Source organism: Pteropus medius, unplaced genomic scaffold (assembly GCF_902729225.1).
Source record: "Pteropus medius unplaced genomic scaffold, Ma_sr-lr_union100, whole genome shotgun sequence".
Taxonomy (NCBI): domain Eukaryota; kingdom Metazoa; phylum Chordata; class Mammalia; order Chiroptera; family Pteropodidae; genus Pteropus; species Pteropus medius.
Window position 1 is genome coordinate 20,107,761 of NW_024351729.1, and position 27,272 is coordinate 20,135,032.

The 27,272-nt window shown below is 34.6% G+C and overlaps 1 long non-coding RNA gene across 2 annotated transcripts in view; it reads left to right on the top strand.

Annotated features, from left to right (window-relative positions):
* Window positions 1-27,272, top strand: part of LOC120587621 (uncharacterized) — a 163,652-nt gene continuing 136,380 nt past the window's right edge. For both annotated transcript variants that reach the window (XR_005649046.1, XR_005649045.1), the window contains exons 1-2: window positions 1-4,609; window positions 8,847-8,896. This is a non-coding gene — a long non-coding RNA (uncharacterized LOC120587621). The remainder of the gene's footprint in view (window positions 4,610-8,846; window positions 8,897-27,272) is intronic.

Genomic DNA, 27,272 nt, shown 5'->3' on the forward strand with positions numbered 1-27,272 from the left:
AAGAACTAAGATTCTCAATTTAGGCACACCAAATATCAAATTAGAAGGTATTTTCCTTTACTCATGAAATCTTTGTCTTTTAATTGTTCTTTTTCAAAGTTGGGTTTTAATTATGGACTAATTAAATTGGTTAAAGTTTTTACTAATTCTGTTTGTTCCCAAATCATAATAGATGGTTTAGACGGAGGTATGATTAGAGAATTTTTGAAAAATTAAAAACAAGAGCATATTTTCTCTAAAGTGTTTCTTTGACTGTTTCCCTAAATGTTTAAATCTTTCCTTTACAATCCTTCAGAAAAAATTTGATCCTGCTGACACTTTTATCTCAGACTTTTCTATCCTCTAGAACCATAAGACAATAAATATCTATTATTTAAGCACCCAGTTTTGTTGTGCTTAGACAGCCCTAGCAGTCTAATACAAGCACCTATGGTATTAATTCTAAAAAGAGTGTTAGCGATAAATTCAGATTAATATAAAGAGCTTTAGAAGCACAACATAACATGCCTAAAGACAAACTCCTAGTCAGTTGAAAAGTTGGGATGCTTGACTTTTTGGCTCATTCTCTTTCTGCACATGTTTTTGCACCACACATTGTGTGTAGGAAAGAAAGACAAGCAAGACATAGGTCTTACTCTCAAGAAATATAAAATTTAGTAACAAATTGGCAGGGATGAAAAGTTTAATTTATACAGTATTGACAAGTGTGTCAGTTGGAAAAAAGATATATATGTGCACAGATTTTAGAGGTAAAAATTGGTGCATTTTTTTCAAAAGGCGTTTTGGCAACATTGAAAATGCATATTACTAAAATGTCATAGAGCACGTGCATTTTCTCTCTACCCTCCTGAAACCACTAACATGAACTACCGGACCACTATGATAGTTCAGAGAAAAAACAATAAAGAACACAAGAATAAAGAGAATAAGAAAGAATAAAGACAACAGATGAGAGATATCAACAAATTTTTAGAAGAAGAAAAATAGAGAGAGAATTGATAGCTGAGGTCACAGAATAAGCCAATAAGAAGCAAGGTTGTTTACATTCAAGAAACCTTGAAAAGCTCAATCCTCAGAGGCACAAGGTACCTGTGAAGGTGGAGAAGAAAAGTGAGACTGAGAAAGGTTTAAAAGTTTCTGTATAAGGAGCAATAAGACACTCTCTTTAATCCGTCCCTTGCTCCACCAAGCCGAGGACTGACCCACTTATCCCTCACCTCATCCAGGCACAGGAACCAGGAATTTACTGTCTGGGTGAATTGAACCAGTGGCAGAAAGGATGGTAGAGGTGAAGCACCATGCTGAAAACAGGAAGATAGAGTGAAAACTTACGTGTTTAAACCTTCCATGTGGCAACTTAGAAAATTTCTCTCTGGACTCTCTCTTTGGAGATAATACTCTGTAGATAAAATAAAATAGCTGGACCCCAACCCAATCTCCTACCGTGATGCCAGTTAATACACTCCAGCACACGCACAGCTTCTAATCAGATCTTAGAGCCTTGATTCTAAATCTGAATAGGTAGCCAAAGGTCACTAAACATTTGAGTAAAGCCTCTAACATGAAGATCAAAATGGACATATGGCAAAACAGTTAAATCTGAATCAAAGACAATGAAAGAAATAAAAGAAAATGAAAAGCAAAAATAAAACCCCAAATCAGTGACAGCAGAGAAAATATTGTATTAGAAAAAAAAAAAGAGAAAAAAAGAAAAAAGTACTAATCTGTATATGTATGGCATTCAGAGAATAAGAAATGACTCTTAGAAATTAAAAAGTAGGGTAGCAGAAACTCTAAATATTGATTTTTACTAAAACTATGGTGGAATTGAGAAGACCAGAGGAAGGAAGAAAATGTGTTTAAGGAGTGTGCTAGGTGATGGTGGAAAGACAGATGGGAAGGAACGGGGTAAGAACAACCTTTTTTCATTATGAACCTTGTAGTACTATTTACCTTTAATAAAAATAAAATAAAATAATTTAAAAAGCAAAATAATCAGAATAAAAGAACTATCAAGACACTTGATTTCAACTGAATATTCTTAAGTATTCTAGCACCGGAGACAGATGTTGTAGCTCCCTCTCTTTCAGTAACTTTCCATGTTGGAAGGATAATGAGAAGCCAGGACAAGTGAGAAAATTTACTACCCAAACCCCATATAAGCAGTGTTTGGCAAACAAGAACTATTTCGGCTCCTTGGGAAGGAAATAAAAGTGTCGTTCCTAGTCCCCAGATACCTCGATGTGTTCTGACCAATGGGACATTTGAGCAATGAGAGGATTGTAGACACAAGGTCAGAAATCAGAAGGGAGTAGTGATTTTTTCCAGAATGCGCTGATGATCTGATATGTGTCTATTAAAAATATTAAAATTCATATCATATATTATATATTGCATTAAAGAAAATTAAATGAACACTAAAAACAAGGGACATGTGCCACTTAATACAGTAATTCCAAATTCCTCTATTTTTTAGGACACCTAGCTTAAACCTAGAAGTCAGCAAACCTAGGGGCCAAATATATAACCCATCTTTTGTTCTTATGCAGTTTTTGAACTAAGAATGGTTTTTAGATTTTTAAAAGGTTGAAAAATATAAAATAAATAATACTTTATAACATGAGAAACTTATATAAAACTTAAATTTAATTTTATTAAAATACTACCATGTTCATTTTTTTACATATTATCTAGGCTGCCAGGAATATGGCAGAGTTATGTAGTGACAAAGACCAAATGGACCACAAAATTGAAAATATTTACAATCAGTCTCTTACAATCAGAAAATATTTACAAATGCTCAGTCAATACCTGTTGGGAGGTTTGATAATGAAGCTTCTATAAGCCAGAGGTGACAGTTTCTGGGGTAAGTCAGTTCTCATAGCTACATCAAAAGGTTTATTCAAGCACTGATTTTAGACCCTCAACCTGTTTTTATTTGTGATGCTGTATTCTTTTTTTTTTTTTGCCATTCTTCCAAATGAGATATCAGCCTTCATGATTTATTTTTATGCTCTCTCATCTATTGTTTCAATATTGAACTTTTGCTAAAGCAGCAAAATCCAAAGAAAACTCTCCTGTCAGAATCGCTGATGTGAAAGAAGACCATAAGGTTCAAATGACCTCACAGTGCATGAAACAACTTGAGTGAAAATGAGCACACTATTTATTGTTCACGACAAAGACAAGGATGCTATGGCAAGCTTGCTTGATTTGGGTGAGATGGGAGACCTCGCTGCACACTGCCCAAAATTTGAGTTATAAACTATCATTAATATTGACAACAAAAAAGAACTGTCTCAGAAAGCTCATCGTTATATATAATTTATATAATTCTTGCTTTAGCAATTTTCATTTTTAGCTACCCAGGAAAATGATTAATAATCTGTAGTAGGACAGTCTAATCTAAGATTCCTTGTTATTCTAAGAGGAACATGCTTTTGCGTTGAAAATTAACCCAACATTTTATATCTCAATGTATGATTACTATCAAGTGCTAAATATGTGTAATCTGGTATAAGAAGCACTGATAGAAATTAGGTTTAATTTCATTCTTTATTTGCCTTATGATTGTAGGAAAAGTACTTATTTTTATAACTTAATCACTCTCTTTTGTAAAAACTGGATAAAATTATATCTGCCTACATCGTTAATATATCGTAAAGATGCATACGAGTGGTCTATAGAGTGGCATTTATGGCTTTTTGTTTTTATCAGTTAGTATTTTTTATATAATTGGCATTCAAGTTCCTTCTTTGCTAGCACATATCTGTGTGCTATGCTTGAAAAAAAAACTGTGCCTCAGTTTCCTTATTTGTAAGACAAGGGTATTGAATTAGTTTGTTTCTTACTCCTGGGGCTGAAAATGTACATGATTATAAAACAGCTCTTGTCAATTACAATTTAACTTCACTTTCAAAAATATCTGAATATAAAATAATGACACATTTTACACTTGCTAAGTATTCATGTGCATATTTTGCATATACCCAGAATATTGGAATGTATATCTTAGCAAGGAATATGGGTTTGTATTCTAAACTTGCTTTTGTTCCTAAGAGAAAAAGTAAAGAGCTAAAGTTTTACTTCTAGCAAGAATAAAAATTTTGTTTCTCCCCTCTGTTTTAGTAATCAAATGATTTTGTTACTCTGCTTCATGATTTCCCACTTTTAGGGTCCCTAGAGGTGAGAAGTACAGATAGATGATAAAACAGCCAGCTCTTCCCTGCCTGAGTTCTAAATAGATGACTGTTGGGGGCTAAGATGAAGGAAGTGATTCATTCAGCAGAGAGCAGGGTAGTTTTGCTAACTGTCTCAGGGAGTCTCATCTGCCAGTTTGCAGGGCCACTGGATAAGAGTGACCCACATAGGGCATGTGACTGCCCCCGCAAGGCCAACTGCATGGAGGATCAGAGAAGCAATAAAGATCTCAACGAACAGAGGTCATAACTAGGGGAGAAGAGGATTGCAGAGATGAGCAGGCTTGTCTGGTTATTCTTCCCAAATCTACAAATTCAATAAGTCACTTCCCTTCTCCAAGGAAAGACAAAATGAGAAAAACATCAAAGAGTTTTCAGAACTGTGCTTATGGAAAATCATCAGGAACAGGGTAAAGATCTTCCCTTTCTAAATTTATAATCATAGTCATTACTAGCTAAGTCCTCTAGAAGTAAACTTTTGTGAATTTTTTGTAATCTTAGAAAATTGCCGAGATATAAAGCAATTTAATATAACATTTCAAGATTTGTCTATAATGAAACCACTCTTGGTTCTACATTCACAGATGCTCTTTGCAAAGAAAATGTGTTTAACATTTATCTTCAATATTAACTGTATTAGTATTACTATTGCTTCACATTTTAGTTTTAACACTTCTGTTTGGAGGAATTTAAAAAAAAACACTTGACTTCAAAGGAGCTATAACTCGTTTTCACAATCTGAGTTCATATGAATGTTTTAGAAGAAACTTTAGAAATAACTTTGAATGGATTTAAAGAATAAAAAGGTTTCTGAGATAATATTTAAGACTATGCTATTTGGAAATTAAAATCCTATTTGTGGGAATTGCTTCTATGGAAATATATATCAATGTACAATGTAGAATGTAGTTTGATAGAATGAATATGTTAGCAGAATTTTCATAGTGACTAGATAAAGACCTATAATTAAACAATAACTAGCAAGATAAGAATAAAATAGCTACAATCTTAAGTACAATTTAACTTCCATGATAATAGATAGAAATTATAGGAAAGTATATTTTGTTTCAACATAAAGGTGACTTTCTAGTGGTAAGACTCAAATGGGCTGCCATAGTCAAAGGCTGTATAATCACTTGGTGATGGTACTTGAAGAATACTCATTTATACTTATATTGTATTGGCTGACTTCCAAGTTCTCTTTCAATTCTAATATTCTACAAGACCTACTGAAACATGTAATAATGTCAACCCTTTCAAAGTTTTTTCCTTTTTTATTAGTTAATAGAATATATTAAAACTACCTGGCCTGCTTCTGCTTACATTATTAGAAAAGAATAAGGAACATTCACAATGGGTTAGGAAAGAAGGGGACCATTTGAAATTAAATTTCACAAACTAAGATGTTAAAAACCATGTCTATTTTCTAATGAGATTAAAAAGAGATTCTTTCAAATATGGGGTGTCTTATCCTATTACTATATTCTTTTGCTAGTTTTGAAAATAGTTTCTGTGTGTTACTCCTTAAACAGTACTGCAAATGATCAAAAATTTTTTGGTAAAATATTTGGCAGATTCTAAATTTATAAGAGGAAACTCACGAACAAGGGCTGCCCAAAGAACAGTAACAATTTGGAAGCATGGTCCTGAGTATTTGCCAAGTAGAGAGATTCTAGTGAACTGGTCATAATTTATAAACTGACCACAGCTTCTTGTTGTCTAGATGGATGGAGCAACATTGATTTACAGCCCTTGAAGCAACAATGGTCCAGATATATGACTAATTTCTTTATATCATCTTAGAGTTAGGTTTCACCAGAAACACGTTTCCTGATTTGATAATAAATGCCACACCCTCAATGACAACTAGGAGGAGCTGTTTTGTCTTTACTCTGTCTCAAAACCCTTTCGTGGAGTCAAAACATTGCACCTGCTTGTAGCGAGTTCACCTTTTGTATCTTTTCGTCCACATATATAAAAGATAGAGAAAAAAACATGCTTTTCAAGTTATTTGAAGAAAACAGGATTGCTGGATTCTTTATGTCAATGAAGATTCCTCTGTCCTTTTTTGTTCTCAAATGTTTTCATGAGCTGTTTTGAAAGGATGGCTTATTGAATTTTCAGCTCAGTCATCAGCAGTAAGAGTCCTATTTCTGCACATGGGAACTTACTTTCCTCAACTGCTCTTTTACTTTGCATATAAAAAGTTTAAAAGTCTCAATCTATCATCTAAACTGTAAAACATCTTTTCTCCCCAGGGGCCATGCCAAAACAAAATCCCCCATGTCACTCTGCATAATTGAATCATTAACTGTTTGCATTTTAAAGGGCCTTGACTATAAACTGGAACATTGCAATGTTCATTTTTTAAGACAATGTTACATTAAAAAAAAATTGTGCTGGAAATAAAAGTATGATTTTTGACCTCAAACTCTTTAAGGTCACATTTTAGAACAGACACAAGCCATAATATATAGGCTCATAATTGGTAACAGCAGCAGTTAGAAACAACATGATTAGAGCTAGGAAACATTTTCTCTAGAGTAGGACTGATGACAAAGTCAACACATACTTTTTTTTTTTTTTTTTTTGCCTTATGCATTTTGGGGAGTAAAGTCTGTGAACATTTTTATTGACTTCCTAAAATGTCAAGTCTATAAGAACCCATTGGCCAAATGGTATTAGATTGCACACATCCAAATCATATTAGGCCGAACCAACTGAAATTATTTTTGTAGATCAAAAAAGTGAATTTTGACAATTTCATTTGGGTCAACCAATTTAAAAAAGTCTGCATTAGGTTTATATTGCTGTGTAACAAATTACCTCAAATTGAGCAGCTTAAAATATGTTCACTATCTCACAGTTGGGTAGATTAGAAGTCTGGGTGGGCTTGACTGGATTTTCTGATTAGGATCTCACAAACCAGAAATCAGGGTAAGGCAGGGATCTTATCTGGAGGCTCTGAGAAGAATCTGCTTCTCAAGTCTAGTCAGATTATTGGCAAAATTCAGTTCCTTGTGATTGTCATCAGCGGTTGGTCTGTCTCAGAAATTTGAAGTTGCTTTACGGTCCTTGTATGTGGCCCCCTCCACCTTCGAGCCAATATAATATATTGAATCCTTGCGCCTCAAATCTCTCTGACTTCTGCCACCAACCCAAGAAAGCTCTCCCTTTTAAAGGACTCATGTGATTGATTCAGCCCACCCAGATAATCTCCTTTTGATTAACTCAGAGTCAATCAAATATTAACCTTCATGACATCTACAAAATACTCTTTGCCAAATATTGTAACTAATCAGGTCTTGATAACTCATCATATCAGAGTGGGAAATTGTGCGAGGGGGGAGGAATTTTAGAATTTTGTCTACCACACATATTAAACAGGACCCCAGATACCTTAGTTGTAAAATCTTCAATTGCCATAATTGTATTCTCTGTGAACTGAGACCTTTTTCCAGGTACAAGAGGTCCAGATGAGGGTGAGGTGTATTTTCAAAACAAACCTTGAAAGATTTTTCTAATGCATTAAATATTCTTCTAATACACTTCAATTTTATTCTTAGTTCTATCCTAAATTATAAAATAACACTTGTTATTTCATGAGTCAGTGTTAAAAATAGCTGGAAATGTTATGATAAAAATAAAATTAATCTCATTTTACCATATATACATGTATCAAATCATTATATCCTACACTTTAAATTTACATAATGTTATATATAAATTATAATCTCAATAAAGCTGGAAATAAAATAAATTAAATTAAAATAAATCTTATGAGTATCTGAGAATGTGCTCCAGAAAGTCCATTCTATATTTTTTTACCTGACATCACTTTAAAAAATAGCCAAGAGTTAAAATCATTGGTACATTTATGAAACTTATGAAGTTTCATAACTTCTTAAGACCTCTGCTTCTCAAATTAAAAAAAAAAATGTTTATTAGTCCTTCTATAGAAAGAGTAATATTCAATATGTTTCTAATTGATAGATTAAATTTAATAACACATTAAAAGTTACGCCTGCCTCACAAGTTGTGGGGGCTGTGCTGTGGGGAGAAGAAAATACAGGACAGCTTTATAAAAACCTACCATTATGATGTGATGATAACAATGATGATTATTTATTGAGTGTTAACATTGTGCCAGGTACTGTGCTATAGATAGGTAATACAGACTATAAGTGCTGTGAGAGATTTAGTAGTAAAATATGGGCTTGAGAATCAAACTGTCTGCATTCAGTCATGCTTGATTACTAATTATATGACATTGGACAAAGTTTCTTAGCCTCTGTGCTTCTACAAAACAAGCATCATCTTCACTAAACTATCTTGTTGAGTGAATTAAATGAAATAATCTATGGAAAACATTTTTCACGGCGCCTGGCACATAGTAATTCCTCAATAAATAACACATTATTATTATTGGACTTAAAGAAGATAGTAGAAAAAGAAAGTGGAATGAAATTGATATAGGTATAGTAATTAAAGAAGAATTTATAAAGGAGATGAGGCTTGACCCGGATTGGATTAAATTGAATTTTTATAATTGTCGAAGAGGGAAAATGTATTTATTCTAAATTATTTCAAATAAAGAGTTTTATTTTATAGAAACAAAAAACTCATTATATCTGTTTCTTTGGACAGTGAATGTGACTAGAGGCACGCCACACATTCTGCCTTTTGGAAAATACCAGGTCTGTATAATTTCATTTTCTTCAAATATATGTAAATATGTGTCTAGTCTATTCAGGCTACTATAACAAAATACCACAGACTGGACATCTTATAAACAAAAAAACTTATTTCTCACAGTTCTGAAGGCTGAAGTCTAAAATCAGGGGACCAGCATGGTTGGATTCTGGTGAAGGTCCTTTTCTGGGTTATAGACTGCCAACTTCTTGTTGTGTCCTCACATGGTGGAAGGAGCTAAGGAGCTCTCTTGGGTCTCCTTCTAAGGGCACTAATCTTATTCATGAGAGCTCCATTCTCATGACCTAATCACCTCCCAAAGGCTCCACTGCCTAATATCATTACATTGGGCATTAGAATTTTAACATAGGAATTTTGTGGGACAAAAATATTCACACAATAGCAGCAAACAAACAAATCAACAAGACACACTAGGTCAACATGCTACCATGCTATATTGAATAAGCAGGCTTATTCCTGATACGTGAACTTACCCCAGGAATTTGATAAACTGAATATTCAGGTAGACTGGGAGGAATCCTGGGTATGCTCTATTATCATCATTTGATTGGCCCAAACACCTTAGTCATTACCTCTAAACATAATCCAAGCTATAAAAAAAAACTAATAATTAATTGCACAAACTTCAGTCAGAATGAAAAAGCAATACAGCCAGCCATTTAGATCACAAAAAGCCTGCCTCTATATATAGCCACCCAGTCAGTCTGTTCTGTTAACAACTTTTTGTTTACATAGTTTCTATCCAAGAACTGACTAATCTAAGACTGGCCTTAGATGGCCAATCCACAGATCAATTAACCAATTAATTGATGATAACCTCTTTTAAAAGATGATAACCTCTTTTTAAATGTATGACCCTGTGATGAGATAAAGCACCTTGATTTTCCTTTAAAGAACCACCCCTTTTCTATTTTCAGTCTATGATTTTCAGGCACGACTCATCTCAGGGTGAGATTTTGACTTGGGTCTGGGTACTCAGAATATTGAAATGCCCTAACCTTTGCTATTGGTTCATGGACCCACAATCCAAAGTAGGCCAATAAAAATATTTCCTGAGAATTTTTTTAGAACCAGTGAATAATTTTTCTTCCTTTTGGGGGTGCTAAGATGGTAGAATATAAGTGTGAAGCTACTGATGGGTAACTTCCTCTGCTATAAAAGAGGCTGCCTGGGAATGAGGACAATCCCCCCAAAAAATCAACTCAGAAATAGAGAGACTCAGTTCTGAAAGTGTCATTTGAGTACCTATATCCAGCCATGCAGTAAACAACATTCTTTTGGACTTCTAAGTTAATGAGACAATAAATTACTTGTAGTTTAAGCACATTCAAATTTCCATTTCTGCTACTATCAACCAAAAGGGTTCCAATATAGATTTATCCTCACATTAACCATACAGATTGATTAATTAATTTTAGTCCAAATTATAGAATCCTGGTAGAGAGACTCTAACTCCTGGTCTAATCAACTGTATTTAGCATAAGACAGGCTCACAGAGCACAAGCATGCCTGTTTGGGGGGCTTACCATATTGAGTGGGTAGAGAGATAGTTCTCATCAAAGGGAGACAGACATACATGACAAAAGTCACTTGATTCAATCTCTAAGAATCCTTTGGAAAAGAGTAATTATAAAATAAATTTGTTCCAATTATTATAAAACTACAACAATTAAAATGTGTGTGAGTTTTATAATCAGAGAATAAGAACATTTATTTTTAAAAGTCTTTTTCTTTTGTTAAATCCAGTGGCTACTAGGAGTTTTTATTCCTGAAATAATTTTAGGTAACATTTAATAATGGAAATCCATGCAGCAAAAAATGTTTTTTCTAAGTCATTTGAAATAGGAGGAATTGTGCTCAGAAGGTACATGGAGAGCCAAAACCAGTTTAGTCATTCTTCCTTTCCATGCTTCATAGTCTCACATTCCAGCCAAATTCCTATAACCAGTCCCTATGCTTTATTCTCAATCTCTACCTCTTTCCCTAAGGCACACTCACTCCATGAGATCATGTAATATATTGCTAAGTAGACCTTAGAGCTTATTTAGAACAGCTTTCTTTATGTTTCTAAGAAGTCAATAATAGTGAAATGTTAATAAAGGGGAAAACCTAATTTTATCAAAATTCCCCAAACAACTTGATATTGCAGATTCTTATCAGTCCTAGCTCAGACTGTGACAAGGACAAGTTGAATCCTCTGTTTATAGACTTTATTCCTAAGTAGATCCTTTTTTTTTTTTTTAGAAGTGAGTGGTCAACTTAGCTCAGTAATTATAGGGTGGAAGAGACCTTGAAAGAGAAGAGAGAACTCAGGCTCAGAAAATGGAGTCCAACAAGAGAAGCTAAAAGAGAAGAACATTCCAGAAAGAAAAAACAGCTTGAACAAAGGCATTGATTTGAGAAAAGATATGTGCAGGGACATTTTGACAATGCTTTGGATGTGGCTTTGGATGCTTGAGAAGTTGACTATAAAACTTGAAAAGTAAATTACTAGGTCTAAATTATAGGAGTTTTTGAATGTCAATGAAAATTGTTTTTGTTTTGGGGTTTTTTTTCCACTTATAAAACATTCAGAAATAGAGAAAATCTGATTTAAAAAAACTCATGTAGTTATCACCCATCTTCTACAATGATCAACTCATGGCCAATCTTATTTCATCTCTGCCTCCACTCCCTACCCCTCTTCCATCCCTCAGATTATTTTAAAGAAAATCTTGGTCATAATATTCATCTATAAACATTACAGTATGTATCTTCAAAAAAAGGTTTTGAACTATTCTGTAAATAATAGGAAGCCTTTGAATATTTTTAACTTAGGAAACAACATATTCAGAACTGTGCTCTTGTAGGAAGGCTATTCTGGCAATTATGTGTGAGATGGGCCAGGGAAATATGGGACAACATAAACACTTAACTCCCCATTGTCATTGTCATATATGCTACGTTAAAATTATTTTCTAATTTCCAAATTTGAAATATGTGTATGGTTTCCTATGCTGGTGTTTAGGGTAGAAATAATTTATATGTTCTTGGCCAACAGAGCTATTTCCCTGTGGAGGCATTGTCATCTCGATATTTGTTTCACACTTTGTAGTTCTTTTATTCATTGAGGGATATGGTAATAATGTTAAGTGTGAATTTTTCTATTTCTACTTATATATTAAATATTCATTTTTTATTTTATTATATTGTTCATAAGGACATTCTGAGTATTACCTTGAAGTTTATGGGGGGAAATAGCTTTCCTAGCTGTAAAAAAGTTGCCTTTTGAGTTCTTCTTCTTTATAAGTAGCAAAATATATCACATAAATTATTCAAGAGATATGAAAATAAAATAAATACATTTCAAATGGCCGTCTAAGAGATCATTACTCTGTGCACTGAGTCCTCTTTTGCATAGACACTGGAAAACTATGAAAGATTGAAATATTTTCTGCATGAAAAGCTTTCAACATGATATACCATATAAAGCATTGAGAACAGAAACTAAAATGAACCTTGTCTGGACTTTGGGCTCATGTTGAATATTTAGAGTGGGAAAAATACTCATTTTAGGGTACATTTTTCTTTAATCTCGTCATCCTAATGTAGAACAACACCACTAGAGAACAGATAAGAGCGTCCGTCTGGCCAGTTGAATATGCTGTCCTTCACACTGCTGAAAGATTTATGGAGGTTTTTAGATTCTGAATCCATACAATACATTTTCTGCTTTTAATTTATGCTTTGAAGATTTACACAAAATGGAAAGACCAAATAACTCACTTTCCAGTTAAAATGCTCACATTTCCATCTGGCATTTTGTTATGAATAACATGTCTGCATTACATAATAGTAAATTTTTCATACCGATGCTTGTCTGCCACCAATTTATAATCAGAAACGTCATATAGTGTATTGAAAAGAAATCAGAATTACACGTGGTTGCTATAATTGCCTTTTATATTTCTTACTAGAAGCTTTTCCCTTCTGCTGATTACCTCCATAAATTATGAGGAATCTTTGCAGAAAAACCCAAGTAGAGAGCCAGCAATTTCACAAAATTGTAAAAAAAAAAATTTTGTGTGTAACCATCGCACAAAACGTATACATATATACCTTTTAACTCTTAACTCTTCCTAATCCTTTTGGATGCATTTTTCTTCTTTTATTTCTTTCTTCAAGGAAATTTTCCCCATCACATTTATTTATTTATGTTTAAATATCAGCTTTATTGAGGTTTAATTGACAAAATTGCAATATATTTAAAGTGTACATTGTAGTGATTTGATTATGTATACATTGTGAAAGGATTCTCTTCATTTAGTTAACACATTTTTGTATGCATTTTAAAATTAAAACACAAAGTTGATAGATGATGAATAGTCAAAAATTTTTATAACCAAATTTCTCCTAATACTTGAAAATTTTGACAAACCAGCAGGCAGTGGTATGAGCATGTGGCGCTTGCTGTAATGGGTCAGGCCGATACATCATGTTGCCAAAAAGTCTGGCTTTGACTATGGCAGTCATGCCTGTTAAAAAAAAAAAAAAAATTGATTACCCTAGAGGATTTCAGCCTTAAAAAATCAGAGATGTACCCAAACTTTTCCCAAACTTCTTCTAATTAACACACAGGAAAGACAGGAATACTGAGTTCTCAACACTGATCTATCACGAGTGGGTTGTGCTGTCTTAGGCACGTGGTTAATTTTTTCTGTTTTCAACTCTTCACTTTATTTTCAAATAAGAAAGGACTTTAGTTATAAAAACAGTTTTAAAAGAGCACACACCTAGAAGATAGTACTTGTTATTATTTTTATTTACATAAATCTGAGAAATCAAAATTGATAAGAACCATTCAGCCACAAAAATTTGTTGAATGCCCATGCAATAAAATGTTCTTGGTGCTGGGGACTTAGTAGTGAACCAGACTGAATTCTTGCTCCACTAGGAGAATCAGACATTGATGAATATAATTTTAAGTGCCACAAATATTTCAAAAGGCAGAGTAGAGGGTTCTGTGGGACTGAATGATAGGGTATGCTAACCAAATGTGGGCAATCAGGAAAGTCCTCCTAGGAGAATTGATGTAAAAGTTGAGTCTCAAAAGATGAACTGAGTGAAGAGTTGGGGATAGTATTCCAGGCAGTGCGAACATCATGGATAAAAGCCCCGAAGTGGAGGAGAAGGTGATGCATTTGTAGAATTGAAAGGAGATCAGCATAACTGGAGTGCTTCCTGGTATTTTTCCCATCATTGCACACAAAAGTCAATGGACCAGCGTGTGCCTCTGGCAGACAAACGTAAAGGGCTCAAAAAAAGAGTTGGGAAGCTCTAGATTGGCCTTCAAGAGAGGACTAGGCATGAAAGTGTGCTGACAAAGATGGGGCTGGGCTGGAGGGATTGGGTGGTGAGTGGGAGGTGGGACATTAGCACAGGCAACACATTTAAGATTGTCTAAGGTCACAGAGGCCCTGTTGAGGACACTTGACTACAGACAATGGAGAGCTATGAAAGGGCTTTAAGCAGGAAAGAAGTTTGTCTAGAAAGGGGAGGAAGTGATCCTGAGATGCCTTTAAGAAATCTACCTGCAGGTGTTATAGGTCTGGAGCTCAGAGAAGGGTCTGACCCCAAACCCAGTTCTCCAGTTTCATGCTGATTCTAGGAAACCCTGATATTCTTCCAAAATTCCCTTTGTCTACAATAGCTGGAGTTGATTTCTATTGCTTTCAATAAAAGAACTCTTAAGTAATGTGATAGTGCAGAAGTATCAACAAAAATGGCACTGATTCCCACAAGATAGACATTCAGTTTAAATTTATTGAGTAAAGAGACAACAAAATGGTCAGAGTTTGCCACTCCAGCAACCCTGTTGAGAGTGTGTTGATCTGTCTGGCTTGCAAGCCCTTTGTGATCAGTAGAAAGTTGACACATGTATTTTCTTCACTGGGCAAAGAGATGTAAAACATTCTTTTAAATTGAATCGTTTCATCGTAATTAAAAATATAAGTTGTAAAAGATTCTGTAGAAGAGTTCTGGTGTAAACACCATGCATGAAGTTTATTTTTAAAAATCTATCAAGATGTATCAAATCATATATTAGACAAAATCAAAAAGCTTAAAAACTATCAAACTTACTGTCTCATTTTTTATAGTCGTTGAAAGGATTTTTTTCTGAGTATGCTGGGAAGCAATTTTTGAAAATTAACAAAGTTTTACAACAGTTAACATTTGATAGGTATTGGCTATACTTGCTCTCAAAGGTAAATGATGTCATTTTATTTGGCTTCTTTTCTGTTTTACTTGATTTTTTTCTAGTTTTCTTTTCTTTCTTTCTTTTTTCTTTTTTTTTGATAAGGAATGAAAGATGAATTTTTTTTCTCAACTTGTGTTACTTCAGTAGATGAAGTTTTCATTTTGTCGACTTCAAGACTGAGGTGGTAGCATCTCTATGAAAAATCTCTTACTACATATATTCATGAAAAGTTTTTGCTAAAATTCAAGAAACCACTTAATTCTGATTTTAGAGGTAATTTCAACAATGTGTAAAGAATCTGCTGGACTTAAAGAAAATCTACAAAGCACATAAAAATGATGAACTCTAAGAGTTATCTAATGTACACATGGTTTCTTTTCATAAATTCAGGCCTAAGTATAACCTATTTCCCACCCTCGTCTTTTTCTTTTGGTAAATTCTTCCTGTTCCTGTGCATGATTATGTGTGGATTCGGTCTAGACATACCAACCATTAAGAAACCAATTTCACAGTCAAGTGAATTGTCTGTGTTTAGATTTCCTGTTGGTCTCTTAAACTCTATTGTCTTCTTCCCTCGTGTTCGTCAATTATATACCACAGTGGGTATCTCATTTCAGAGATATGACCCAATGGCTCAGATCCTTGTGGAGAACATTTCTAGTAGAATTCCCACCCTCTGCTGTTCCACATGATTCTCTTTTGCCCTAAAGCAACTGTCTTAGTTTTACAATTGAGTCTTGATAAGGGAGTCTTCAGGAAATTCTTTCATAATGACAAGCCTATTTGTACTCCTGAAATGTTAATGAGACAATTTTAAACTCTTAATGTCGTTAGTTTCTAATTAACATGCCTTTTCCTCTGACACGTTAGGTAAGGAAGCATATCTAATTTTTAGATCACATTTCTTTCAGTTCCTATTAACATCCCCCGAATTAGAAGTGCCACTCTTTCTAAAGTTTCAAATATGAGCTACTAAAGTTATTAGTTATTATCACAAGAGATTTTTAAATCAAATATGTATTCAAGTGTGAAGAAAATTAGCTTGCTCTAAAAGCTCAAAAATTAAAAAAAAAAAAGCACACCTCTCCCAAAACAAAGTATATCATAATGTATTTACCCACCAAGCAGGCCTATTGTTATTTCATAAAGTAACAATTTATTCCTCAGCCACACCTGTCCACCAGTCCCCTGCAAGGGAATAAGGCTGCAAGTAACTACTAACTCTGTCTGTGGGTTAGGTCTCAAGCTCATGCTAATGGTTTGCAACTTTTAAATTTACATTTTTATCCAATTCAGAAACAAATTAAAAAAGCAGATGTTTTCGTGACTGAGATTAAAGAGAAACAGCTCATCCCTAAACAATATTGGTCAGGTCTCTTTCAATGCAGGGGTCCAAAATCTAACTAACTGGCCTGAGCAAAAAAGGGAATGTGTTGGCTTCTATAACTGAAATGCTCACAGGCATCAGACACAGCTAGATACAGATGCTTAATATCTGTCACCGGGACTCGGTCTCTTTCCAATACTCCTGGCTCTGCCTTCCCTGCACTGGCTTATTTTCAGGGAGAACTCCCACTACCACCCAAATACAGTAATAAGATGTCTACCAGCAGCTCTAGATTTCTATTCTACTAATTTAGGAACTCTAGCAGAAAGAACGGCTCTTTCCCCATTACTTTGGGGAAATCTTTGAAGGGTTCAGTAAACAACATCATTCTCTCATGCCTAGATGCTGAACCAATTGAGAAACAAGATAAATAATAAGGGGCTCAAATATCGCCTTTATTACCAACAAAGGCTGTCAGTTGGCATTAGATGTCAGATGACATTAGAGCCAGATGTATTTCCTAACATGGACCACAGAATTGAGCTGACTTTTCTACCTAGACCCGGGTCTGGGCAATGCTGCAGTGGCCTGGACTTCCCAGAGGGGCCTCTGTGAGCTGGCTGGCTCAGTGGATGTATTTATTCTTTTCAAAGTTATAAATGAGAAGTGGGGGTGAGAGGTGAGGGGATGAAAGGCCAGGACCATTACGGCTGTCACGGATGTGGAGAAAGTTCCTGCCTACTATTTCTTGACTCTTAGTTTTCTTAACCCATTGAATCAACCATTAAACTCATAGGCAGCCAGAAGTATGGCTGCCTTCCTCCAGAGACAGTTCTGCTTCCTTCTTTATGGGGCCACTTCCAATACCAACCATCCCTCTTATTGAGAATCCCTCTGGGACTTCCAGTGATCAGGGTAGATTAGGTACCCAGAAAGCTCATAGACCCTTGTGAGCTAAAAGGCCAAAGGTCAAAATTCTTACATTAGAATTAAAACTCAAAAGCTATTTTCCCCATTTCATTATTTAGCTTATTGTCTTGGTGTGTGGAGCTCTGGATACCTTGGGAGAAGTTGAAGTTCTGTGAGCATGTGCAGCCTATATTTTTTAGGAAAGGATATGATTCTTTTAGGAACTCAGAAGTTGTATTAGTTTAATGTCAAATCTCACACTTTCTAAAGAACTCAAAGAGTTAACAGGCACACAAAATTTCCATAGCATTAGCCTCACATCCATCACTTTTAAGAAGCAAGATAATATACCCAAACCATTAAAGCAGTCATCTCCAGCAAAATTATGTACCAGAACTGAGTCCTTAGTGTTGCCGAGAGCATTGCAGAGACTTGGAAGAGGCTGAAGAAAGAGGAACAGATGAAAATCTTGGGTTTTGTCTCACCAAATGAAGGTCGGTCAATGCTGGCTACCTGGAATCCACTCTTATGAAGAATTTTATAATGGAGAGGTTATCTTAAGTTGTGTAGGTGGGCCCAATATAATCGCAAAGGTTTTTATAAGAGGAATGCAGAAAGGTAAAAACTCAGAGGAGGGTAAATGACAGAAGCAGAGGTGGGAGTGATGTGATTTCTGGAAGAAGGCCACGAGCCAAGGAATGTAGGTGACCTCTAGATGCTGGAAAAGGAAAGGAAACAGATTCTCCCCTAGAAGGAACAGAATTCTGCCAACACCCTGGCTTTAGCCTGGTGAAGCCCATTTTGGACTTTTGACCTCCAGAATTGTGAGATAATAAATTTGTGTTATTTTAAGCCACCTGGTAATTTATAGCAACAATAGGAAACTAATACAACCCCCTACTCTGTACTTTCCATCCCCCTCAACTATTCAGTTTTCTCCATGATACTTATCATCATACATATACTAAATATTGTACTCATTTACTGTGTTTACTTTCTGTCTCCACCCAGTAGAATGTTCCTCCATGAAGAGAGGGAATTTTTTGTTTGTTATTGATCTCTAACATCTAGAACAGTACCTTCATATACTGGACCCTCAATAATTATTTGCCAAATGGAAGGATTGTTTGTCTTTAAAAATCATATTACATCCTATCATTCTTGTTGCTTTTTTTGACACAGGCTAAAAAAAGCTTCTTAGTAAGAATGATATTTTCTTCCTTGTATTAAAAAATTTCTTTCTACATTTTCGGCTCTTTCAAATGTAAAATATTAGGCAATACATACTCTATTATTGATTTATTTACACTTACTTGAGATGAATATTAGCAGTTTCATTTACAAAGTTCCCCCATATTTTAAATGTTTTGAAATAGAAAAAAAATGTTTTTCACATTTTAGATTTTTAAAAAGAGACTCATGTTCCAAAAGCATTAGTAAATTCAGAAATTATGTTCTTACCTAATAAAGAAAACAATCTTTAAATTCCTGGCCAAATATCAATTTCCTGAACTCATACAGCTTCAAATCTAAAGACGTCAAGTCTTCTAGTGAGAATTCCAAAATATGTTTCTCATAGCTTTAGAGGAGGTAAATCATCTTTGAACAGTTCCTTTCCCCGCTTTTTCCTTCCCTACATTACATAGGCTTTTCTGCATTTGGGGTAGAGGGAAATGACAAAATGTGCTATGTCCTGGTTTTTATGAAATCTGCCATGATATATTTTATCCTAATGACCCCAAGACCTGTGTTGAGTTTATGGTATCCCACTTCCTGCCCATGCAATTGAAGAATATTAGTATTCCTCTCACCTTGGGAAAGGACATACGCTGCACTATGTGTGGTCCTGCTGCTCCGAGATTTCTTGGTGTTGTCAAGTCTGCACGCTCCCCAGTGATAAAGAAGCAGTTGTCTGCACAGCTATTTCTTCCATTAATTTAAGAATATTTATTAAATGCTCCTATTTTACGAGAAGTGCTAGAGGTACAGAGTCTCTTACCACCTTGAGCTTTCACTCTGGTGAATATCTTCCACCCTGCTTTTTAGGAAACCAAGTGTCAGAACTTGTTGGTGTATAATGAATTCCAACCGGTAAGAAGGAAAATTGTGACCGAAAACTAAAGGACATACCTTCTTAGTAGAAAATTTTTATTTTTCAGAGAAGAATTTTTCAGTTTGTAAAGCATATTATTTAAACCTTTTCCACTGGAAAACAAAATGCAATGCTTCTGCTTCAAGATGGTGATTTGACAACATATGTTTGGGTCCTCCTTTTCCCCAAATTCTTGTGAAAATGCAGAAGAAATTCTATATCATTGCTGAGGCTAATGGAATTCATGAGAGATTATATACAGATAGATAGGATTGTATGATGAGCCAAACAACCAGGGGTTGGTTTACTGCATAAGAAGACAAACATACAAGTAGATGGAAGAACCCCACTTGTACCTCCTAGCTCCAAAAGGTAGGAGTTGTAGGAAGGGGAGTGGGGGCGAAGGGGTGGGGCGTTGGAAGGTCTTTGAAATATAAATACTTGTGACAGTGGCCATAGCCTACACAAAGCACGATTCCTGCTATGACTCTTAAGTTATTGCATTTCACACTTGATGTAGATGGCGGATCCTAGGCAAAGAGCCAAGCCTCCCTTAGCTGGCTCCTAATGAGGGCAGTTGTGCCAGTTAGAAAAGGGAAATGCCGCTTCAGCCAGCTGGCTGCCACGACGAAGGAGGAAAAAAGTCTCCCAAACCGATGGGAGCTCTCAGGTATAACAACTTTTGGCTTGAGTTCTCTTCCTAGTCCCCAAGCTAATGGCCAGCAATTTGAGAGAGCAGTGTAAAATTTCCTGTTTTTGTTGTTGTTGTTAGTTAATGATTTGAATAGGTACACTTTCAATTTCTCATGAAAGCATTTTAACCTATGACAATGAACAAACCTCTACCTGTTTTTTGTAAAGACAGGTAAACAGATACATCACAGGGTAGATATGTGACATTGCACCATTATCAAAAGAAGGGGTCATGCTGAGAAAAGTTGTTTTTTATGAGACTGATTATAAAAGATAAGGTTAAAAGCTCTAAAACCTCATCCTCCATGATTTATTAAATCAATTACAATGCCCCATTAACATAAAAAATTATAGCTATTAAAAAGAATATTATTAGAAACTTTTGTTGGCATGGAAAGATTGTCACAATATACTGCTAAGTTAAAAAAAAGATGCAGACAAATCAGTAACAAAACAGTAAAATAAATGCATCGTGCTTATGTGTGTGGATGGAGAGATGAGAGTGAGCGTTGTCAATGATTCAAGAAGATAAATATTGGAAAATTATAGATCAAAATAATTAATAGGCAAAAAGTTAACATACACTCTAAAATGTGATATTAAGATTATTTTATTATCTTCTTTTTGGTAATCTGTATTTTTTTAATTTTTGACAATATAAGCATAATAAATGTGTTTTTGTTGTATAATTATAAAAAATAAATAATGTTTCTTAGAAAGCTTACTTCTAAAAAAATGTTGGACTGAGAAAATTATACGAGTGGGTTCTTAACAAAGAGATGGGTAATTTCCATTTTTTAAAAATAGTCTATAATGTAGCAAAAGATGAAAAGTATACTGATTCATTTTAGTGAACATATATCTGTATGTCAAAGTCTAGAAAAAGACCTTAAAAAATCAACCATGAATCAATTTTATTTGTGATTATGATGCAAAAATTTTTTAAATGATAGTAATTTGTTTTTGGTATAATGGTTTAAAAAAATGCCATAGCCAAGTAGAGTTTATTCTAAAAATTCAAACATTCAATACTAACGAGTTTGTTAATAAAATTTTTGATCAGCAGATCAAAAAAGATAAAACTATTTGACATTGAGGTGACAATAGAGTTTGAAAATACATTCGATGCCACCTAATGTCCAGGTCATTAAAAACAAATAAAGCAAAAAAACTCAACTCATTAACTTGAGACTAGAAGTTCCTAAACATGATAATGTTTATAGTAAACAAACGCCCAACGTTACATAAAACAATGAAACAATAAAGGTATTTCTGTTAAGACAAAATTATCATTATTCATAGAGATAAGCTATAAAACTTTAAAGGTAGAATATGTAGAATACAACTAAAGGATTTGGAATGATAAGATGGACTTAAATAGAGTAACTGGACTGCACTTAAACATTGTAAATACTTAAATCTTTATGATATTTTGATTTGTTATTCCTTTTAGATAAGTAACTTTCTCCTACCCTGTTTATTTTGTTAAATTGTGTGGAGGTAATTGGCCTTCCCAAGTCCTCAGGGTCAGGAGCTGGAGATAAAAGTAAGCATTGATGTGCTTAAAGAAATGCATGTGTCAATTGAGCTGAGACCACAAAGATGAGTGCACTTATGACACACAGAGCAATGGAAAATGGCTTTCATTCTAATCCTGCAGTTTTCTGAGTTGGTACCTTGTTAGCTTGTTTTTTCCTCCCAACCAGTTCTGACACCAGCTTGGTGTTCTACAATTCAATTCTGAGGCTAACTCACTGGAGTTAGTGCTAGACTCTACAGGTTTGAAGGCTCAGATCCACAAGACATCACTTCAGATGTCAGTCACAAGTATTAAGTCCCCAGCTTACCCACTTTTGTCTGACTTGGCTATAGAATTGGAGTTTCCCACATCCCCTCCCCTTTAGGTTTGATAAGTTGCTAGAATATCTCACAAAACTCAGAGAAACAATTTACATTTACCAGTTTATTACAAAGGATATAAATGAACAATCAACAGGAGAGGTACATAGCATCCTAAGGTGAAGTTTAGAAGGATCTTCTGTTCCTGTGGAGTGAGATGTGCCACCCTCCTGGAACATAGATGTGTTTGACAGCTTAAAAGCCCCTGAAACCCATTGTTTAGGGTTTTTAATGGAAGTTTCATTACATGAGTACAATTGATTAAATTATTGGCCGTTTAGTGATTTAATTCAACCTACAGCCCCTCTCCCCTTCCCCAGTGGTCAGAGGGTGAGGTTGAAAGTTCCAACACTCTAATCAAAGTCCTTGGCCTTTCTGACAACTTGGAGGTATCTAGGGGCCTTAGCCACCAGTCATCTCATTGGCATATTAAAAAAACATTTATCACTGGAGATTCCAAGGGTTTTAGGAGCAGTTTGCCAGGAACTAGGGACAAAACCCAAATATTTATTTTTTATCATACCACACACATTCAAATCAGAAAGAAGACTCTGTCATAGCTAAGTCCAATAAGAACCGTGTTGCCTATCAGAATGGGGCAATACTGGGCTGCCATATTACCAAGAGACTTCAGCTCAAGCATGATGACTTTGAATGCTGTGCATTTGATGTTTGGTCCTCTGAAACAACTAAATAAAGCAACAACAACAAAAAATCTAAGTTTTACCTGCCACCCTCTCCTGACTCTGACAGACTTGTGCATAAATTTATACAATCTCTGACAATATCTCCTATAAAATAAACAATGCAAGAAACAAAAGAAAACTTTAAAGACTATGTAATTCATTTTATTATTAAAAATTGTGAGAACATTTGATTTCTATGAGGGTGTAAAGTCAGGAAACATTTCTTAGAGGTAAAACGTGATGATGATAGAAGCTGTGAGTAGCAGATTTAAATGACAGAAACGAAATCCAGTGAATTGGAAGATAATTTAGGAATTCTCTCAGCCAGGAACCTTTTTGAGCTCCCTACACCTGGGCACCTCCTCTGTATACCACCCAGGTAACCTTCCTATATTTCTCCATCCAATCGAGAAATGAATCTTAACGCACACCACTGTGATTATAGTCGACAATGCTGCGTTATGAACTTCAAAGTTGCTAAAAGACTACATCTAATATGTTCCCAACACAAAAGAGAAATGTAATTATGGATCACGATTAAGGTGTTAGCTAATGCCACTATAGTAATCATATTGCAGTTTATAAATGTGTCATACCAAGAAGGTTGTACATAAGGTAATATGTCAATTATATCTCAATTAAAAAGAAAGAAGTCAACATAAAGAAATAAAAGAAAACTTTAAAAAGGGGAAAATTAGAATTAAAAATATTCTAGGTGATATCGAGACCAGAAAATAGATTTATTGTTTAAATAATTGTTAATATACTTACAAAACCTAGTGTAAATGTAAAAAAATGTTATTCTGAAAAATAAAAATAATATAAAAGTAATCATAGATCATAATTATAGGTCATTTCTATAAAATGTGGTATGGAGTAGGAGGAGATATGAAGAGGGCTGTATTTCTCATCTTCCATAAACATTGTATTTAGATTCTATTTATGATGGTATGTGGTTTTGTTGTTTGATATAAAATAAACATAATATTCTTAATATGTAATAACTGGCATTTCATGAATTTCATGAGCATTTACAACTGGAATATATACCAGTTATAACAACTCATGCTCATCCTTGTGTATATAGAAGGAATACTATCTTAGGTAAAAATGGTAATCTGTGGTAGAAAAATTAGTAATCTGCAATTCCTAAGTCATTAAATTTTTTGAAAGTTAATTTTTTTACCTTCTTTAGTGCAAATATCGGCTTCGAAAACAGTAACTATTAGAATATTGGAAGCAATAACTATTGAGTGGATTAAAAAGTTTCTATCTTTGCTTTGCTATTATTAAATCAAGCAAACATAGAGATTATCTTATTATCTCCTATATTAGATTATTAGAATACCAGTGCTCAAAACACACACTAAATTGTTAGAATACTAGTGCTCAAATTATAACAGCTCCAAAGCCTCTGGTGCCTTCAATGTTGACTTCAAAGAGAGCAGATGCAGTCGAAGGGCTGATCTCACTGTACAGTCACTTTCTTTTCCTGACCCCAGGAATGAAAGCAAAGACTTTAAGAAAAGCATTCTCATCATCTATCATTGACTAGATTTTGTTCTTATCATTTCACATTTATTGGTTAAGAGAAAAAGTATTTTTTAAAATAGATGGAGGCCTAAAAATAAACAAACATAATCCCCAAACCCAAAACAACACTATTTCCAGAGAACTTTTAACTAATTTATTCATTTGTTGTATGGAAAATGTTGGCATTGTAACTGGAAAAGTAGTGAACCTCAGACTGGGAACTTTGAAACAGTGATTCTTTCCTACGCAGACACAGATTTAAATTTAGGACCTCTGTTAGTGGTTATAGAAACCATGACCTCACAAATATGTATTATCTTCCACTTAACTTAGAACCTCATTTTAGTACTTTATCACTTGTAGGTTGTTGGCATAGAGCTGACATCCCAATTATTCATCTGTCTTACCCGGACAATGGTATTCGCTCCTTTTTTTTTCACTTAATTATGAACTGTATAGCTTGCTCATTATGCACGTGTGTCTGTGTGTCTGTATGTCTGTCTGTTGGTCTGTCTGACCCAGAGTATAAAATTTTCAAGTAACTTAAGAGTCTGATACCAAGGCAAATGTTTCCAGCATCCAAAACAATTTTTTCATGGGCCTGTCAGTTTTTTGGCTTTTGCTTAGGAATAGTTTAGTTCAGTTGCTTGGGTACAGTTGATTGAATACAGTTGTAACAACTAATAAAAATCTGTTATAAGTTAGGGGCATTTTACATTTGTATTCTATTGTCTCCAATACGATGCATTATTTTTAATGTGCCTGCACAAATCCTCTCTTGGTCTGAAGCCTTATCTAATAGAGAAGATGAGGAGAGCATTAACTCACTTTGAGCTGAAGAATAGTTTATTAAAAATACAATATTCTGTTAAAAGGCAGCAGAAATAGATTCCTTCTCTTGTTGAAAATAGGTCAGGCTTCCTTGCTGTTAACAGGATTTCCTGGTAAGGGTTGGTTCTGGCCAACGGAGGCCCCACCAGGAAGTTAGAGGCTGGGAGGACTGTCAAGTCAGGGTATTCTCCCACCTTTCTGTCTGTCAGGTTGCCAAGGGTTGGCTTTGTGCCTCTACCAAAGGCCACAGTTCCTGTCAGAAAATCTCTCCATGCAGTTTTCTACCTGGGTTCTAAAACTCTCTCCCTCCCTCTGGGTTTTTCAGACCTGAGGAGGTAACAGTTCTTTTCTTTTGCTAGTCCCAAGGTCCTATTTCATGCCTTTTTACTTCTCTTAAATCTTGTGCACACCTTTGTAAAAATGGTTTTAATTAAACTCTCAAATTTTCTAATATAAGTAGATATTAGTTTTTTGGTTTTGTTTCATTTTATTTTGTTTTGTCTTTTTGGTTGTTGTTTTGCCAGGTCCTTGGGTAAGGCAGCACTTTTAAACAAAAAGAGACATTTTGACCAATATGAATGATGAGTGAGAGAGAATAAAGGAGCCAAGGAGCATAAATGAAATTTTTGCACAGACTCTTCCTACTTCCCATCTCCATTTGATCATCCTGATCTCTCTCCCTTCTTCTGGCCTCTAGTTTCTCATGACTGATTAAAATATTTTATGTTCATTTTCCAAAGAATCCTCTCTACTTTGGATTAAGTTCAATATTCTAAACATACATAGCACTCATGAATTTTCATCTCCTATGACTCATTCTCTCAGATTAATTGGGAAAATAATTTGATACACTAATCTATTCTCAGGTATAAATTTCTAATAGTGCCTTAATCATATGTAGCATTCCATGTGGTACTGACTTTAAATAGAATCTTCTAAAGATAAAAATATCTTATCTCAGGTTAACATAGACAAAGGAATAACTCTCTAATGGTGAGACTATATCCCACAGTGGCAGCAAGTTCTATTGGGGAAATATTATGAAGCAATAAGTGCAATTCTTAGGTCATATAACAGGAGCTGTAGGTTCTACCTGGAGGTAAAGTTGGCATTGAGAGGCTGAGTGGTAGTTACAATGTAAGGACCATGTCAAAATGAGACCATTTCTCTTGGAGAAAAAAAATGGAGAAAAGAAAAGTGGAATAGATAGGAACAATTTTAATATAAAGAATGAGAAATACTATAATAATTTTTTTTCTGGACTTTGGTGATCTCCATGTGTATATGGTTTGGGCATAATTTAATATATCAAAACTTAAGCAGAAATCTGAAAAGAGTATGGAATTTGATGTGCTTTGTACAGAGTCAAAATCTGTTAGTGAAATGGATCATTTTTAGAGCCATATTTATTTTTATTCCTCTGACATGAAAAGTTAATACCTATAGCCAAATTTTTGATAGCTTGCATTATTATGTATTTAATGCCATTAATTCAACACCCAGATGTGTTTTATGTACCATTTCTTAAAAGCCTTGGCTGGCAGTGCTGTCCTATTCAAACCCACAGACTAATGAACAAATCTTATTTTGTCATAATCACTTTAATCCAGTTGATGAGGACATGCATGTAAATTATATCGCAGAACGATTTTTATTAAGAGACTGCATATCAATTCATTTGGATGGAGGAAGCTCGGAAATATTTCTCCAGTGTCACTATTTGATCTCTAGTACCCAAAACCCTAAACCTCTCAGCTGGCCTAGAAGCAGGACTTAAAGAGTAGTTAGGTCTCAACATCAAGTGTGGAGGCCTGAGGAATAGAGCTGGGTATGCGTTAGAGGGCAGTCCGCAGGTAATAAGCTTAAAAGAAGCACTTTGATAATCTTACCTAAAGGCCTTAAATACTGACCATTGACATGTCAAAGGAATATTTTGCAATTTTTCTTTTTAACATTTACCATGCATTTATTCAGATTTTTAAAAAATTGCCTACAGACATTGTTCAATGTGCTAGGGATGGATGCATCAGTGAGGAAAAGTGATACAATTGTTCTGCCTTATGGTGGGTGGGGCATGGAGAAAGATCATAAACAATAAATATAATAATTAAGTAAGCTGTGTAGTGAGCTAAATGATGGTGAATGTTAACTG